The 16,875-nt window shown below is 34.3% G+C and overlaps 1 long non-coding RNA gene across 1 annotated transcript; it reads right to left on the reverse strand.

The window, feature by feature from the left end:
* Positions 1-5,565: 5,565 nt before the first annotated feature.
* On the reverse strand, positions 5,566-6,819 carry LOC115889801. The gene is made up of 3 exons (XR_004051512.1): positions 6,378-6,819; positions 6,149-6,298; positions 5,566-6,085 (listed from the first exon to the last, which is right to left on the reverse strand). It is a non-coding gene; the product is annotated as an uncharacterized LOC115889801 (long non-coding RNA).
* Between the last annotated feature and the right edge of the window lie 10,056 nt (positions 6,820-16,875).

Here is a 16,875-nt window from a genome sequence, read left to right on the forward strand (position 1 = left end):
GGGTGAGGGAAATGGAAGAGGGAAGAAATGTAGATAATTTGACACTCTCAATTTTTTTAAAAGTCAGTAATGTCAGTATTACATATGTGGTTGTAAATAAAATTACATTACTCCTAAAATTTGAAGTATAATCAGTGACAAGAATTAAAAGTTTGTTAACTTTTTCTACTAATTGAAAAATGACTACCACTTATTTTGACGTTCTGAATGCTTACATTGAAATTAAAGCAACAAACTTCTACGCAATTACAATTTATAAATTATTATTATTATTCCACAAATTTCGAGATTCTGAATGAGGGTTTAAGCCCTTTTTTCTAGGTAAGTATTTATTAAACCAATCGATCCGGTGAATCTTTACTACAAATGATGGTTCTTTCTTTATATCGCTAGAGAGACCGAACAACAAATTAGATACTTTTTGAATGTCAAAAAGTATGTCAAAATATAAAAACACCAACTTTAGTTGGAAGAGATACGACAATTCTAGAGATTTTTACCCTATTTACTATTGTTTTATGACTCTATTTGCCTTAATTCTTGGCATTGACTTAACCAATCGCCGGTATTGCTGTTAATGTGCTTTTGTTCCATTCGGGCGCTCATTAAGGGCACTTTGCGCGCCGATAAATTAGAAAAACCGTGCGCCGTTCCGGCCACCCATCACTGGGCCAATGGAAAAACAGGGCCGCAAGGGCATACGATGCATTCGCTTCCCGTCAATTATTTCGCCATTATTTATTTTTCGGATAGCGCTGAACCCCGTGGCATTTTCCAACACACGTCGACGATAAAAATCTGTTTTTGATTGAATTTTTATTGCTCTTAAAAACGCAGTAAATAGAATATGAAGAGATATTATAGGGACAAGGTGACCCATTTGTTCCGAATTTTATTCCTTTCCTTCTTCAGTATAAAAAATTATTCATAAAAGATATTTTTTAGAGGATGTTTGTTGTTCTTGGTCCAGATTTTTACTCATCATCATCATCATCCAGCGTCCACTGATTGATATACCATTAGCATCTACCATTTTTGTAATTCTGTCCAGTATCCCGCAACACTTAAGCGAAAGTCAGACACAGCTACTTTTACTGCGTACAGTATGAAAAACTGCACAACTTTTAGTCCAGTAAATGAAGGTTGAAACCACGGCTTAATTCGTCGACCGGGACTTTTCTGGCGGATTGTGTATACCTTTTGGGGAGTACTTTTAGGGGGAAAATTGTAACACCGTGCTTGGTCATTTTTGGTAGAAAAAAGGGCCCCAAGTGGCCGAAAAATTAGTTTTTCGCAAATATCTGCCAAAATATGCAATTTACGAAGCTTGGGTAATTATCTACAAAAATGATTCTTATAATTTTTTACGTAGAATTAACAGTTTTCGAGATATTCCGCCTCGAAGATCCCTCAGTTTTCTCTCCAAGTGAGAGTGCCCACCAAAGTGACATAGCATCTGACGTGGCACGTGATCTGGCATGTAACATGCATCTAGCAAGTTACGTCGTATTGAACAAACGATAATAAGTGTGTCAGCGCACACTGAAGTAACGCTGTCAGAAACGCGTCATTTGTCGTTATAGCATGCCATGCCACTGCTTCAAAACTAGAACTGGTTCTACTTTTCTCCACATGCTATTAACACGTTACTCGAATTGGGCAAAAATGAAGAACGATCCGGACTTCAATATACGTTTTGTATCACTGATTGAGACTAAACCATGCATTTATGATCACACTCGTATCGATTATTCCAACTAAAATAAACAAGACTTGGCATGGGAATAACTTTTCTATAACTAGCAAATCAAAGATTTCTTTTTTCATTCTATAAAATGCTTGAAATCTTTCAGGATAGATATTCATTTCCTTAAAAACACTATTCCTAAACTAAACACTATCCACTGTTCCTTTGTCTCTTTATGCAAAAGGGGAGTATCCAATAGCGACGCTTTGGATAATTTTGGTTCATATTAATTAGGTTTATAACTGCTAACAAATATTCATCCTCTCTCTGACGACGACATGTTTAAGCCACTGCCACATTACTTATATGTGCGCTTCCTGAAAAAGCATTATTGCCATATCATTGCCATGTATGTGCAACGTTATATGCTACGTCACTTTGGTGGGCGCCCTCCCCAAGTCTTAACGCTCCGAAGATAGATTTCAAAAGCGTATCATTGATTGATAGGACAAATTGTTTAATAACTCGGTTAAAATTTAATATTTTTTGATACTAAGTACTTGGTCTAAACATTTTCAGACAAAATTTCCTAAACGAACATTCATTCATGTTCATATTCCTATTCATATTTTCACTCATAATATTTTTGAGGATTTCCCAAAAGGGTCGTAAACAAAATGAAATTGCATAATTACGAATAGTCGAATTGGTTTCTTTTTCGAACAACTTTACGAAAAAAAAGTGTTAGGATTATATTTTTAGCTAAGGACCTAATCTTCCATTTGGCGATCATGAAAATTATCTACATGCCATATTTTAGCCAACATTGGCGAAAAAAACCGTGCTTTGACCATTTAGGGCCGTTTTAACCGTTTTCCTGTGACTTTACGAAAAAAAGTATCAGAACTTTTGTAGATAATAACCTAGATAATTATATATATAATAAAAAGATTGCATTATACAGGGTGTCCCAGAAATAAGTGCAAATATTTTAAGGGGTGGTAGATCTCGAAAAAAGAAACATATTTTCTCTTTATCGTTTTTCAAATAAGTCCAAAAAAACGGAGTTATTTTACTTTGAAAATTTCCAAAAAAAATTATTTTTTGTTAAAATTTTGAGAACTACTGGATATTTCCAGGATTTTCTTTCTTGTAAATTTAATTTAATACCTATGTTGCCATATTATCAAGAAATTATGTTTTTTAACTAAAAACTAAAAAAAATCCAAAAAAATTTTCAAAAATTTTTTTTCGCGAAAAAAACCTCATAGGCGTGTTTCTGGGGTTGAACTATACTACCAGTTAAAATATTTGCACTTATTTCTGGGACACCCTGTATAATTAAAATATTGCAGATAATAACCTTTTTAAATATACTCTGCTACTATCAATATCCAAATTTGCTACTAATGCCTTTTCAAAAAACGATAGAAACACCACGAGGCACATTAAGAAACAGTTTTGAAACACGTATATTTGTTTGCAAGTTGCAAAAATTAGTTACCGTGTATTAACACAAACCCAACCTTTTAACAAAGTTGCATTTTTAATAGTGCTACTAATAGGTAGCTGCAGTAGAATAACGGCATGCAATATCCTGCTTTTGGCCTGTGTGAACACGATACAAAACTTTAGCACCTTCCTCACAAAACTGTGCAGTTAAAGTATTTGAATAAAAAGTCTGCTCTTATCGATTAACCTTTTTTCAATATTTTTCCACAAGTAATGTCGCCAAACCGGAGGTAATTGCGGTACTTGAAAATACCGCACCTTGTTTTTCCTAAATGTTGTACACAAGCATTAACATACCTGAATAATTAGTGTGAATCGTATATTAAAGTAAAATGTTAACAAGACAAGGTACATTTCAACGAAAACTGAATACTCGGAATTAAACTTGTCGTTAAAACCACAAACAATTAAAATTCAACAGTTGTTGGGCCAACAAACGGGCCACAACTTAGACAAGGAAAGAGAGGGGACACGCATATTCTCCCGTGATCGGTTAGTGAGGCCAAAATTCGATCGGCGGCCATACTTTGGTGACAAGATTTCGAGGTGACACCGAGAGAATTTTTATGTTTTTTGTGACAACTGTTTTGTTTTAAATTTATAAACTGTATTGTTTAGTATGGTGAGATGTTCAGCGTATGGCTGCAAAGGCCGAAGCGAGAAAAAAGTGGCTGGAATTACATTTCACAGATAAAAATCGATACACAACTTTTGTTATGTGGTCATAAAATGTACATTTTTTCATTATAGCAGTAAAAATATGTAAAATGCTTTTAATATGATTTGTACCACATCCGAACCAAACTATTTTTAATAATTCCAAGTAGTATTTTCAATATCCTTTATTATAATTAATGTTTGAATCTATAAATAATGCTACTCAGCATGGATTTCTCCAGTGGCGTAGGGAATTATAATCAGAGAAATACAATTTCTGCAATAAACATTTGTTTATATATTTTACATGTAAAAAAATGTATAAAGTATTGTTATCAAATATGTAAAATAATTGTAAACTACAAAAAAAATTAAAAATTCTAGTCATAAAAAATCTATATGTATAGTTGTTATATAAAACTTAAATTTACCTGCCAAGATTTGCTGGGGGTAGACAAACTTGTGGTGGGCTACTTGTTACTACATATATTTTTTTAAATATTCTTTCAAAAAATTTGCTAATTTAGGTGTATAATAATAGTCTCAGTGAGTAATTAATAAAAATGTATAATAAAATAACACAAAGCGTCTAGCTTCTAGAGTTGTTTATTTTCTTGTGGAAAATTAGGATATTCTTATGATTGACGGTAAACAAATATTAAAAATTACATTATTCATTGAATCCGTACGCAAGTGTGAAGGGGAATGGCTAGATTCATTATTATACCGTATGGTCGAAAAAAAAACGACGTCCAGTTGGCTTGTAAATGACGATCGACGACATTCCCCATATAATTTTACATATAAAATGACAGCGATCTTCATTTCATAGCTATCGCTGACGCCGTCTTTTTTCGATGTCGTTTTGTATAGTTTTTATCTTGTTTTTTATGTCATTTTATATGTAGAATTATATGGGAAATATCATCGATCGTAATTTACAAGCCAACTGGACGTCGTTTTTTTTCGATTATACGGTATAATAATGAATCTAGTCAATTCCCTTCACACTCGCTTACGGATTCAATGAATAATGTAATTTTTAATATTCATTTGTGAAATTGTCATTTCCAAACAAACAAGACGCCGTTTTTTTCGATCATACAGTATATATGTATATACACGTTTAAAATATATGTTATTACATTATTTTTTATTTAATTATTCATTATACACACGTTAATAAATAAATAATTGTCTTGATAATCAGAGTCCACTGTGACTGTTAAATAAATTTTGCATTATCGACTTAGATATTCTAATATTATAAAGATGAGACTATAAAATACAAAATTGTATATGCATTACTCAAAAATGAACGATATATTAGTTTACGTTTTAATAAATATTTTGTACCGTTTAGGTACAAGCTAATTTCTGATGCTACGCCATTGGAGAATTTCGCGTGGTGACAACTTGCCTCAGTTTCAGCTGCCGTGTTACCTGTCCCCTCTCTTTCCTTGGGCCACAATTCTTATTAGGCATTCCAAATCACGTGATTTTAAAATGGCGGCTGGGGGCAAGGTCAATGAAGCCGATCAGCTGTTCTGTCATAATTCTATCGATTGAGGTTTTAGTTTTGTATTCAGTTTATATTTTTTTAATAATACATACCTATTGGGCCATCAGTATGTGTAAAAAATGATAGAAATAAATAAAAAATATCTTTCTTATTGTTTATTCGACAATTGTATATTTTTTGTTAAGGAGTATAACAGTATATAGTACATATTCGTTTATTACGATATAGAAACAATAAGCTAATTTTGTAATTTACACTCGTGAAAATAAGAATTACAATATAATGTTATAAATAAATAAATATTTGAGTAACAATCAATAATACAATGCGATTCCTAAATGCCATTTTAAAACAATATGTCATATTTTTTAGAGCATCGTAGATGGATTGGACCATTCTATTTATAAGGTTTTATACCTTTTGTATAAATCATTCTTGATTACTTTAAATGTTGTTGAGGCTGTAGCAAAAGACACTTTAAAACGATAACCCAAATCTTTTAAACTTGCTTAGAGCTGTCGTTTGTGTAAATGGTATGTAATCTGCAATCAGGTGAAATTACTAATTTTAAATGTTGCAAAACTAAGCTGCTCAAATTTGTTGCATAAGTCATCCATCGTGATATATGTTTGTATACCAAAACTGTTGATTCGAACATCTGTTTCAATCACACAATGAGGTTCTGCTTCAGACGTGTTAAGAATGGCCTTTAATAAATATCAAAATTAGTATATGTATTTTAAAATCTGAACAGTTGTCAGTAATCTCACTTCATATTGTACTTTTCTTCTTTAGTCTGCCCTTAGTTTTCTCTCAATATCATCCTGTCTTTTTCTCAGATTTGTACAATTATGACCCATGTCTTGTGACGGAACCAACTCAGTCTGGATGATTTTCATCTTCTAAACTAACAGGTTTTCCTAGAAATAACAATTATAAACTTGTAATATTCCACCATTATTAAAACAGAAATATCAATAAAGGATTTTGACTACAGACCTGTTAGAAAGTGTTTGCTACACACCCTCTGATTTTTTATTATAGACCACATTAAATCATCCCTTTTTATAGCTGCCATCCAAAGAGAACGACGTTTCTTGGACAATTAATTTTGTTCTGTTAAGAAGCGGTGATTTGTGGTCGTAGGGACACAATAAAAATATAAATTGTCTTTATTTGCTCGACTTCCGACACGTAATCGGCATGTAACAAAACGTCTTCAAATATTATGTTTCTCGCAGAATTTATATCCTGGCTATCAAAATTTACTATAAATGTGTTAACAGCTAACTACTGAGCCACAATATGAACTGAAAAACACTATAAAATGTATTAAATATAACTTAGCTCTGGTTTGACTACCACAAGGACTAATGTAAATACAGCCATGTGTGCCCCCAGCGGCCATATTGGATCGATTTTGACAGGTCGTTGGAATGCCTAATTGATTAGTCTAAGGGCCACAATTATTATTGATTAGGTTAGGTTAGGTTAGGTTAGAGTTTTACACGGTAAAAACACGTTATTATACGAGGCATGTTTTTTAAGTAAGTACCGTTTTGCGATTCCGCCGCCGCGCCGCAGCGCTACGGTCGGCGTTCCGCGCATGCGCGCTGATTACCTACATCTCTTGTCTATGCACAGACGCCAGTACAGTCTGATTCTTCATCGTATACGTTGTTTATTGAGTGTTTAAGATCCCTCCGACAATCGTGAGCCCCGCCGATTGTGAAGTACGGGCTGTCATACGATTTCTTAGTGCTAAAGGCGTATAACCGATCGATATTCATCGTGAGATCTGTGAAGTTTACGGACAAAACATTATGAGTGATGGAATGGTAAGGAAATGTGTGAGAGCATTTAAAGATGGCCGCACAAATGTGCATGATGAAGAACGGAGTGGGCGTCCTTCGGTCGTTAATGAGATTTGGTGCAGAAAGTGGACGAAAAGGTGAAAGAAAACAGACGCTTTACAATTTCATCATTGTGCGACTATTTTCCTCAATGTTCTCGTAGTGTTTTGTATCGCATTGTGACCGAGAACTTGAATTACCGGAAATTGTGTTCACGTTGGGTTCCGAAAATGTTGACGGATTTGCACAAAACCCAACGTTTAGGCAGTGCATTGACTTTCCTTGAGCAGTACCACAATGAAGGTGAAGATTTTTTAGACAAAATTGTTACTGGTGACGAAACATGGGTGGCCTACGTCACACCAGAATCGAAACAACAGTCCATGGAATGGCGACATTCATCATCACCCAAAACAGTGAAGTTTAAGCAAACAATTTCTGCCCGGAAAATCATGTGCACAGTTTTTTGGGACAGAAAAGGAGTATTGCTAGTGGAGTTTCCGCCTCGTAATGAGACAATCAATGCAGCATCATATTGTGAGACATTGAACAATCTGCGCCGTGCAATCCCAAACCAAAGGCGTGGCAAGTTGAGTAAGGGTATTGTTTTGCTGCATGACAATGCCCGTCCACATATGGCTAATCGGACCAAAGATCTAATCAAATCTTTTAAATGGGAAACTCTAGATCATCCTCCATACAGCCCTGATCTGGCGCCCAGTGACTACCATTTATTCCTGCACTTTAAGAAACACCTGGGCGGTCAGCGTCTTCAAGACGATAACGAAGTCAAAACAGTTGTGATACAGTGGTTTACCAGTCAGGCGGCAGAATTTTATGAGGAGGGTATTGAAAAACTGGTGCCACGTTATGTCAAGTGCCTCAATATTCACGGAAATTATGTAGAAAAGTAGATTAAGGTACAGGCTTTCATGTAAAAATAAAATTATTGCGATATCTTTGCACGTTTTTTTTTTAATTCCAAAACGGTACTTACTTAAAAAACATGCCTCGTATTATAACTAACAAAATATAAACCATTATTATTTATATAAGATATACAAATATGGCAGGGTATGTCCCACAGGTTAATCTATTTAAAAGTACATTTAGGAACAATCTCGGAATTTGGGACCCTAGAAATCACTGATGCAGTAATTAAGCATAAATATTTATAAAATGGTGGTATTTCCGATAATACCCAAACTAAACGTTAACTTGATTATTTTGATTTACAGATAGTTCAGTATATTTAGGAGTCTTAGCGCAACTGGTTCATTAAGGCTTTTTAGGATATGCATAATTTAGATACAAATTTGAATGTTTCAAGTTAAGGTTATTTCTGGTTAGGTTTTCCCAGGTAATAGAGAGGCAAGAACACGTCGCTTCCAGCATGAAAGGCCTTTATTGAGATACGTAATCGAAAGGGAAAGACAAAAACGACATCCACTTAGAAAATGTCGGTTTCTGAAAAAGCCCGCTTTACATGTAAATTCCCATTGAGCAAGCCGACGCGACGCGCGACGTCACGCGATCTCCCTATAATTTTCCCATGGCGTTCACATAAAAACCGGACGCGCCGGACAAAGATATTACTTTTGTTGCGGGGAGACAGTATTGCCACTTATCTTTTATTTATCTGCCTCGGATAAAGCCGATCCGTCATATATCATACGGGGCACGTAGATAATTACCGCTTATTTAAGAGCGTCACGGCTCCCTCCTCATAAATTTCCTTTTTATCCGTACGATATTCTTATGTGTGTATATCTGGCCGGGCGCTCATACATTTATATTAGATTTTTAAGGAAATTGGACGGGGCTCTATGCCGCCTCAGATATCTTAATTGTAAAAGGATATAAATGCCTTTTCTATGAATTTGCATAAAAAACGAATTTAAGTTTTAAAATTGAGGATGCGAACAAAGGGATTTTACGATGGTTAATTCATTCATATTAAGCTGGAATGCCTTAATGAGTTAATGACATAAATTTGGATTGATTGACGTATTCAATTGTTTTCTGTCACTTTCTGTTTCACCGGAAATTACTACAATTTCTGATTTTTAAGTGGCACCCCCAGTATTTTTTTTTACTTTATTCGATAGAAAATGACATTCTAAATAGAATGACGTATCATATGTCAACTTTTGACATATTCGCTTAAAAACAAATTGTATTTTAAATTTCAATCTAGAGTAGGCTGTATTAAAAACAGCCTGAGAAAAATAGAACAGAGCATTGGAAAAATAGATTTGATCGTCTAATGTTTTTAGTGTCTTGCCCTGGCCGGTTAAAAGATGCCCAAATCGTATTTTTGATCGTATCTCAATTTTTTTCAAATGGAACGAGGGTGGATCATTAGCATATTTCGAAAAAGAATTTTTTTACGAATAATTTGATACCACACACTTGGTTCTTCGAGTCAAATTGTCGTTATGAACCGCATGTTACAATATCAAATAAACCATATGCGAAAATGTCTAAAGTTGACATGTGATATGTCATTCTATTCAGAGTGTCATTTTCTACCGAATAAAGTAAAAAAATACCGAGGGTGCGATTTAAAAATCAAAAGTTGCAGTCATTTCCGGTGAAACCGGAAGTGACCGAAAACAATTGAATATGTCAATCAATCCTAATTTATGTCATATACTAACATACCAATAAGAAACCAAAATACCAAATCTCGTTGTTTTATCTGAAAAAATAAAAAAGTTATAGGGGTGGTCTATACTTGGGCGACTTAGTAACTAATTTTCATACAGCCTTCATCCTGGATTTTGTTCACTATGAAGGTAAATTTTCTACAATTTCTTTGTTGTGCTATCTAGTGTCATTTCAATCTATAGTAGAGGATATATCACTCTTTCTCTATTGCCTCCATGGATTTGACGTCAATTCCTATTGTGAAAACCTGACCATAGTTGATGACTTCCCTCGAGTTGATGACTCGCCAACTCGATGTCCTTCATAAGCTCATCAATATATGTATGCTCAGACAGTCAGGCGGCACTTGGGGCGCTTATGATAGGTATCGTCGAGACTCGTCTGGGAATGCCTAGGTCAACTGAGAGCTCTGGCTCGAAGAAACAGAATTAAATTATTCTGGGTGCCGGGCCATAGCGGCATCCAAGGCAACGAAAAAGCCGATAAGTTAGCTAGGCAAGGATCATCGGCATCCTATCTTGATCCAGAGCCAGTACTGGGAATACCCAAATGTATGGCCCGTAGTGCACTAAAACTCTGGATCAGGGAAAAGCAGAATGTCCACTGGAGAAACAGACAGGGGCAGATGCACAGCAAGGCTTTTAACCATGGACCTATCTTTAAAACCGCAAAAGAACTGCTAATGCTTAGCAGAGATAAATTGCGGATTACAACAGGCCTCTTGACAGGACACATGGCTGTCAAGTGTTACCTGAACCAGCTCAACCTGTATCAAGGAAGTCTTTACTGCAGACTCTGCGATAAAGATCCTGAAACAGCGGAGCACATAATATGTCACTGCGAGGCTCTGGATCGCAAGCGACACTTTTTATTTGGGAAAGCTAGGCTAGAACCGGAGGAACTATGCTCCCATCCTATCAAGGACCTGCATAAGTTAGTGCAGGGCACAGGGATAGGAGAATGGGTACAGATATAGAAAGGGCACAAATACAATAGGCCTCACAGGTCGCAGTGTTTCCGGCAGAGAACGGCCCCTTGTTGTGAAGAAAAAAAAACTCGATGTCCTTACATTGGAATTCAGCAGGTAGGTGGTGTCTTTCCCTTTGCTCCTCGGCAGAAAGACCATGATGGTCGCCTTTTTATGGATGTTTTCTTGTTGAGTCCTGAGGCTTCTGATATATTAAAGTTTATGTTGGTCTAAAATACAATAAACATTTATCTATATAAAAACTGCTATAAAACGTCGAATTTTGTTCCGAACGAGAATATTTAATCTAATCAGTAGACCAAGTCCGCGGACCAAAATACCAGAGTTGACATGATTAAATCCGCCGACCATTGCTTCTGGTATAGAGAGGGCTTATGTCTGCTATGCTATTGAATTTTAAAAGACTAATATTTAGCTAATCTCACTTCTTGTCTAATCTACTGCTACCAGTCTCAATCATATCAGTTACGCTTATGTAGACGAAACCGTTAACTCCAAATTTTTCTCCCCGGTACGAATCGCTGTTGCAATCTTAATAACACCCTGTACACATTCCCATTCCCCGTTAGCACAAACTACAGATTAAGTCTTTGCCGAAGAAAAAGTCCAAAGTTTAATCAAGGACAACCTCGAACTTTATCTAATAACAGAGAGAGCAAATGGACGAGATAATTGAGATTAGGAAAAGTGTAGCGTGAGCGCGGCACTCGGTTGTTCCATCTCCGAGAAACACCGTAACCTCCGCCGTCGAAAAGCTCTCCCCTGAGACGTAGGTACTTCCGCATAGTACTGACGATAGGTACTGCCTCGTTTCGCGTATATATAACTGTTACAGTTTCAATTTGCCGATTTCACGTGGTCGGTCGTGTAAAGGTCTATTCCGTTTCCTGGTGAGAGATCGTGTTATTAATGTTTCTTTTCTTTTCTTTGAACTACGAAGTACCATCATCAGAGTGTAATTAATTTAGTTGATGAAACATCCTGGTATACTTATTAAGAATCATGGTTATTATTCTATGAAACCGTAAAACTGTAAATTTTATTTAGTTTACAGTGGTATAAGTAAGTTCAAAAGTAAACCAAACCCTATGACCAAACCAAATCTTCATATGACGTGTCATCATCATCATCATCATTTTCAGCTTATTCAACCATTTCTACTTATGGTGTAGCCTCTAGAGAGGAGCAAAATTTCCGAAGGAGTATATTTTTTATAGCTTGCTTTGTTCGCAACAAGTGTCACGGCACTGTTTGGAGGTATGGTAACAATTTGGTCTCAGGTTTATTAGTCATTGTATTCTTTAGTCATTGCTTTGCTACATATGTATTTTCGATACAAGTTTTTCCTGCCAATCTACACCGGAAAACATTAATAGAGACACTTTATGTAGGTAATGTAATTTCTTTCGCCAGGCCACACCATAAGAGACTTTATATAAGCTTCTAAATAAATTAAAAATAATCATAAAAGCCAACACAGCATAATAACCACCTGAGCACTTAATCCGCAAAAGCATAAACGCAAATCTCTCAGGATTGACTAAAATTTACCATAAATTTTCGAAACCGTCATGCGCCAGTCGCAGATAAGGCTAAATAGGAAAATTAACAATTTAACGACTCTATTAAAAGGTGAGCAAAGCCAAGCAACACGTAAACAGATAAAATTCCGTGCCGTTGCCGTTCGGCCGTTGCATCCGATCCAACACAATACCCCGTAATCACGACACCAAATAAGAAGTGGTACCCTCCGCGAAGAGAGCAAAACCACATTCGCACTGGTTATTCGCCTGTGCTAAATGGAGATCGCTATCTTTTAATGATATTTGGATTTGCAATTATTGCCACCGCGCTCGTCTTGTCTTGACCATCTAATTATTTCTAACTTACATTCAGTGGGAACGGTTAGTGCGATAGCGTACCTTCCATTTCTGTAAATCAGTTAATTTAGAATACTTCAGAACGTACACGTATGTTCTCATAGAGATTCTTTGATTTTCTATATAGACGATATATGTATACGATTTATAGATGAAGAAAATTATTTAAAGAAAAAATAATTTCTTTTTAAATACAGGGTGGCACACCTCATTCGCCTCGGTTGATTATACGAAAACGGAAAGATATAGAAACAAAATATTTTATGAGTATATGTGGGAATGCAATGTGCATAATTTAAAAGTATTTTGACATGTACAGGGTGTGTCAGAACTAAGATCCATACCAAAGTTATATTTTTTCTTATGGAACACCCGGTATTTTATTCAATTTTTGGATTCTTGGGCATAAAATAAGACATTTACTATAATGGTTTAATATGTCTAAAAGTTTTTGTTTTTGAGATATTTAAATATGCATGCTATAATATAAAAGTTTGTCAACACCTTGTACATTACTTTTCAGAATTAATTCTTGTGCTGGCTTTCAAGCCAGAGAAATAAACTTTACAAAAAAAAATTGATTACTTCCTTAAATATATACAGGGGTACCAAAAATTGCTGGTTTATTTTAAATATTTATTTTACATTAAAACTTCGTTATTTCAAATGCAACATCTTCTATTTGTTAAAATAAATCGAAGCAGACTTAAATGTTCTTTCGAACTATATTAGGGTTTCCTATACCTGACTAAGATTTTGAATATAAAACAATTTTTCAATAAAATTGTTATCAAGAGGGCTGTTGTCGCCATGGCAATTTTCTAGTGACACTTCGTACCTATTTTCAAAATCGACTTTAGTTTATGGACCTTATTTACATTTATAACAGATTATTTTTATTTAGTTTACCTACAATAAGTTTAATAAGTAATTATTTATTATTTTATCAAGAAAAATGAAGGAGTATCTGCTGGCAGAAGGAATGGATATGTTACTAATGATATTGTGAGGACAATGGGCTCTTTCACAAAAAATAAAATACCCAATTCAAGGACAAAATCTGAAATAGAACGCTATTTTCAGTATATTTATCCAAAAAAAAATAGTTCCATGACATTGAATAATTTTTTTATAGGCCCTCAAAATTGCTTTAATTTGAAATAATTTTAAAGCGCCAATTGATGACGTATGAAAAATATGCCCAATCACATTGCAGAACCGTGCTCGTGCGCCAGCCAACAACTGGCAACATTGCGATTTGATTTGACCACCACCACCTCAACTGAAGGCCAATTAACATGATATGGGCAAGGCAAATATGGCGGCGAAGGCAGCGCATTATTAAATTGTTTACCTTTAACCTGAAAAGCCGGTAGTGGTTTCTCGTTCCGATTGCATACCAGAAATAATTAATTATCTCTAGTTTGTAAGGTAAGAACTAGAAATATTTATCAAGATATTATACCTAAATGAGTAAAAAGCCTTCACCGCCAGTCTGCATAGTACTTTATAAAGGATAAAAAACTTATAAAAGATAGGTATTACAGGGTAGGTATTAACATTTTATTGTAGCATACCTTTTACATGTTCTGTTCCAAATTGTCACGAGAATTATAGAGGGGGTCCCAAGGTTTCTGCTTTTATATTCCCCAAAAATGACGAGCTTCGTAAAAAATGGTTGACAGCTATTAAAAGAGATAATTTCACTGCTACTAGTAGTTCTCGGGCAAGAAGTACATTAAATATGCCTCAAAAAGGCCAAAGGCCAAAGCCTCTGTTACCCTATGCCTAGTGAGGATGTAGTTATGGCTACTACTTACACTTACCTCACTATAAGTAAAATATTGGAAGAATAATCAAGCTTTTTACATCAAAAAGGCCACAGAAAGATATTGACAACATTCACATTTGAAAATATAAATGGCCTGGATGTAAGTCTTTTTTTAGGTCACTATTGCCCCTCACATACGTCAGAATTTATTATTAAATCCATCTTGTCCAGATTATCCTATATTTTCTACTTATTGAAGAACTATGCAAAAAAAAGGAATGATGTTATAAAAAGGTATTTAGTTTTTTTCTATATAAAATCTTGAAACACATATTATATTTTTTAGTTATCCTCACCTATTATAGTTTAAATTTATTCCCATTTGTGTAATGCTGCAAAACATAGGAAAAATATTCCATATTTTTTTACCCAAGCCAGTGTAGTTTATAATTTCAAGAGAATTTACCAAGGCTTTTACTAAAACAAGTAACTTCCTATACTGTCCATAATAGTATATATTTATCAAACGTGCAGTAAATTCTAAACTTGGTGAGTATTTGCAATTGAATATTTAGTTTATATTGCTATTTTCTGTCATATATTTCTGGTTATTTTTTTTCCGATTATTTTGGAACACCCTATATATGCTACCTCAAGTTTGAATATTTACACACTAGTGCACCTACCTATTTTCTGAGAAAGCAGACCTTTTTATAAAAAGTAACTAACTGATGTTTTCATGAAAGTAATAATACAAAAAATTTCATACTTATGTGGAGAGCTCTAGACCTTGTATATTAAAAAATTAGTGAAATATTACGTAATCTAACCCGACATTTGTGTGAAAAATGTCTATTTGTAAATAAAACAGGTTTTAAAATACGCGCCAAATAAAGCACTTCTATCTCCGCCATATTGGAAAAGGTTGAATGGCTTTGTGTGGAGGTGGTGGTGGGTCAGCATGGTGGCCCGGCCGTGTTGCCGCTTTTCAACATGCCAGGTGTGACGTATTAAAAATAAAGTGCGGATTTTTATTCTGGGCTTTTTTCTTTTTATTTATTTTCTTAAGAACGACTTTAAATTTTTTGAAAGTGAGATAGCAGAAAATTCTAGAATTAATTGCTTTATTCAATTATGCTAATTCCAAAATATAGTGAAAGAGCCCATTGCTTGTTGGCCTGAAAGGTTTATGTTCAAAGATATTCAAATAGGAATTTTCTTTCCTATTTGTATATTTCAACAAGTGTTCCTTTGAAAAACTACTTTTCCTATTTCGCAGAGCTGATATGTATATGAAAAACCTATTAGGCAGAAACCTGTCGTTGGAAATGAAGAAAATGAATTTGCCTTAATTGGTTCTTTTATAGAAAATCCAATATGTAATTATTTATATTTACCATTAATTATAAGTTATCGTAATATAAATAAAAGAACTACTTCTTTATTTTTCTTGATAAAATAATAAATACTTATTAAACTATGGTAGGTAAATTAAATAAAAGTAAACTGTTATAAATTTAAATAAAGTCAATAAACTAATGTCGATTTTGAAAATAGCTACTAACTGTTACTAGCAAATTGCCATGGCGACACCAACCATCTTGATTGTCATTTTATTGAAAAATCGCTTTTTATTCAAAATCGAACTTATCTAAACGTATCTAGTTTTACTATGCATTAATTAAAATACACAAATTGTAATAAAATAATAATTAATTTTCAAATAATTCCTACGAAGTAAGTACTATGTATGTATTTTTATCTCTGTATCTATTTTCCTTTGCCTTTTTTGGATGCATATCTCCTCCAATAACATATCTATAAGATCAAATGTGTATTAACACTATTTATTCCGCTAGATAAGACATGGATGGTTATCTTTTAATGATATTTGAATTTCCAATTATTCATTATCACCGCTCTCGCCTTGTCTTACCATCTAATTATTTCCATCTTACAGTTTATTGGTTGCGATTGCACATTCAGTTTATATTACCATTCTTATAGATCGATAGGGAGGAGAATATAACTCTTTTATTTTGTAGTGTACCTACCAATGTCATATAACATAACCATCATGAAAACGTTTTAAGTACAGCTACACAGTCACCTATAGTTTATTTCTTAATGCCGTTTGATATTATTAATATTAAAAATATTAGTGATATTAAAGATTTTTTAAACATAGGTTTCAGTATCATTTTAAGGTATTCAAATCGCTAAAGTTATATACAGGGTGGTCCGAACTGTATTCCGGAAACTTCGGTAGCATATTTTGCAGATAAAAAGAAGTTAAAAACTTCTTATAAATGTATGTCCTAAAATGCTTAGTTTC

Source organism: Sitophilus oryzae, unplaced genomic scaffold (assembly GCF_002938485.1).
Source record: "Sitophilus oryzae breed Bouriz unplaced genomic scaffold, Soryzae_2.0 scaffold_1177_pilon_pilon, whole genome shotgun sequence".
NCBI classification, from domain to species: domain Eukaryota; kingdom Metazoa; phylum Arthropoda; class Insecta; order Coleoptera; family Curculionidae; genus Sitophilus; species Sitophilus oryzae.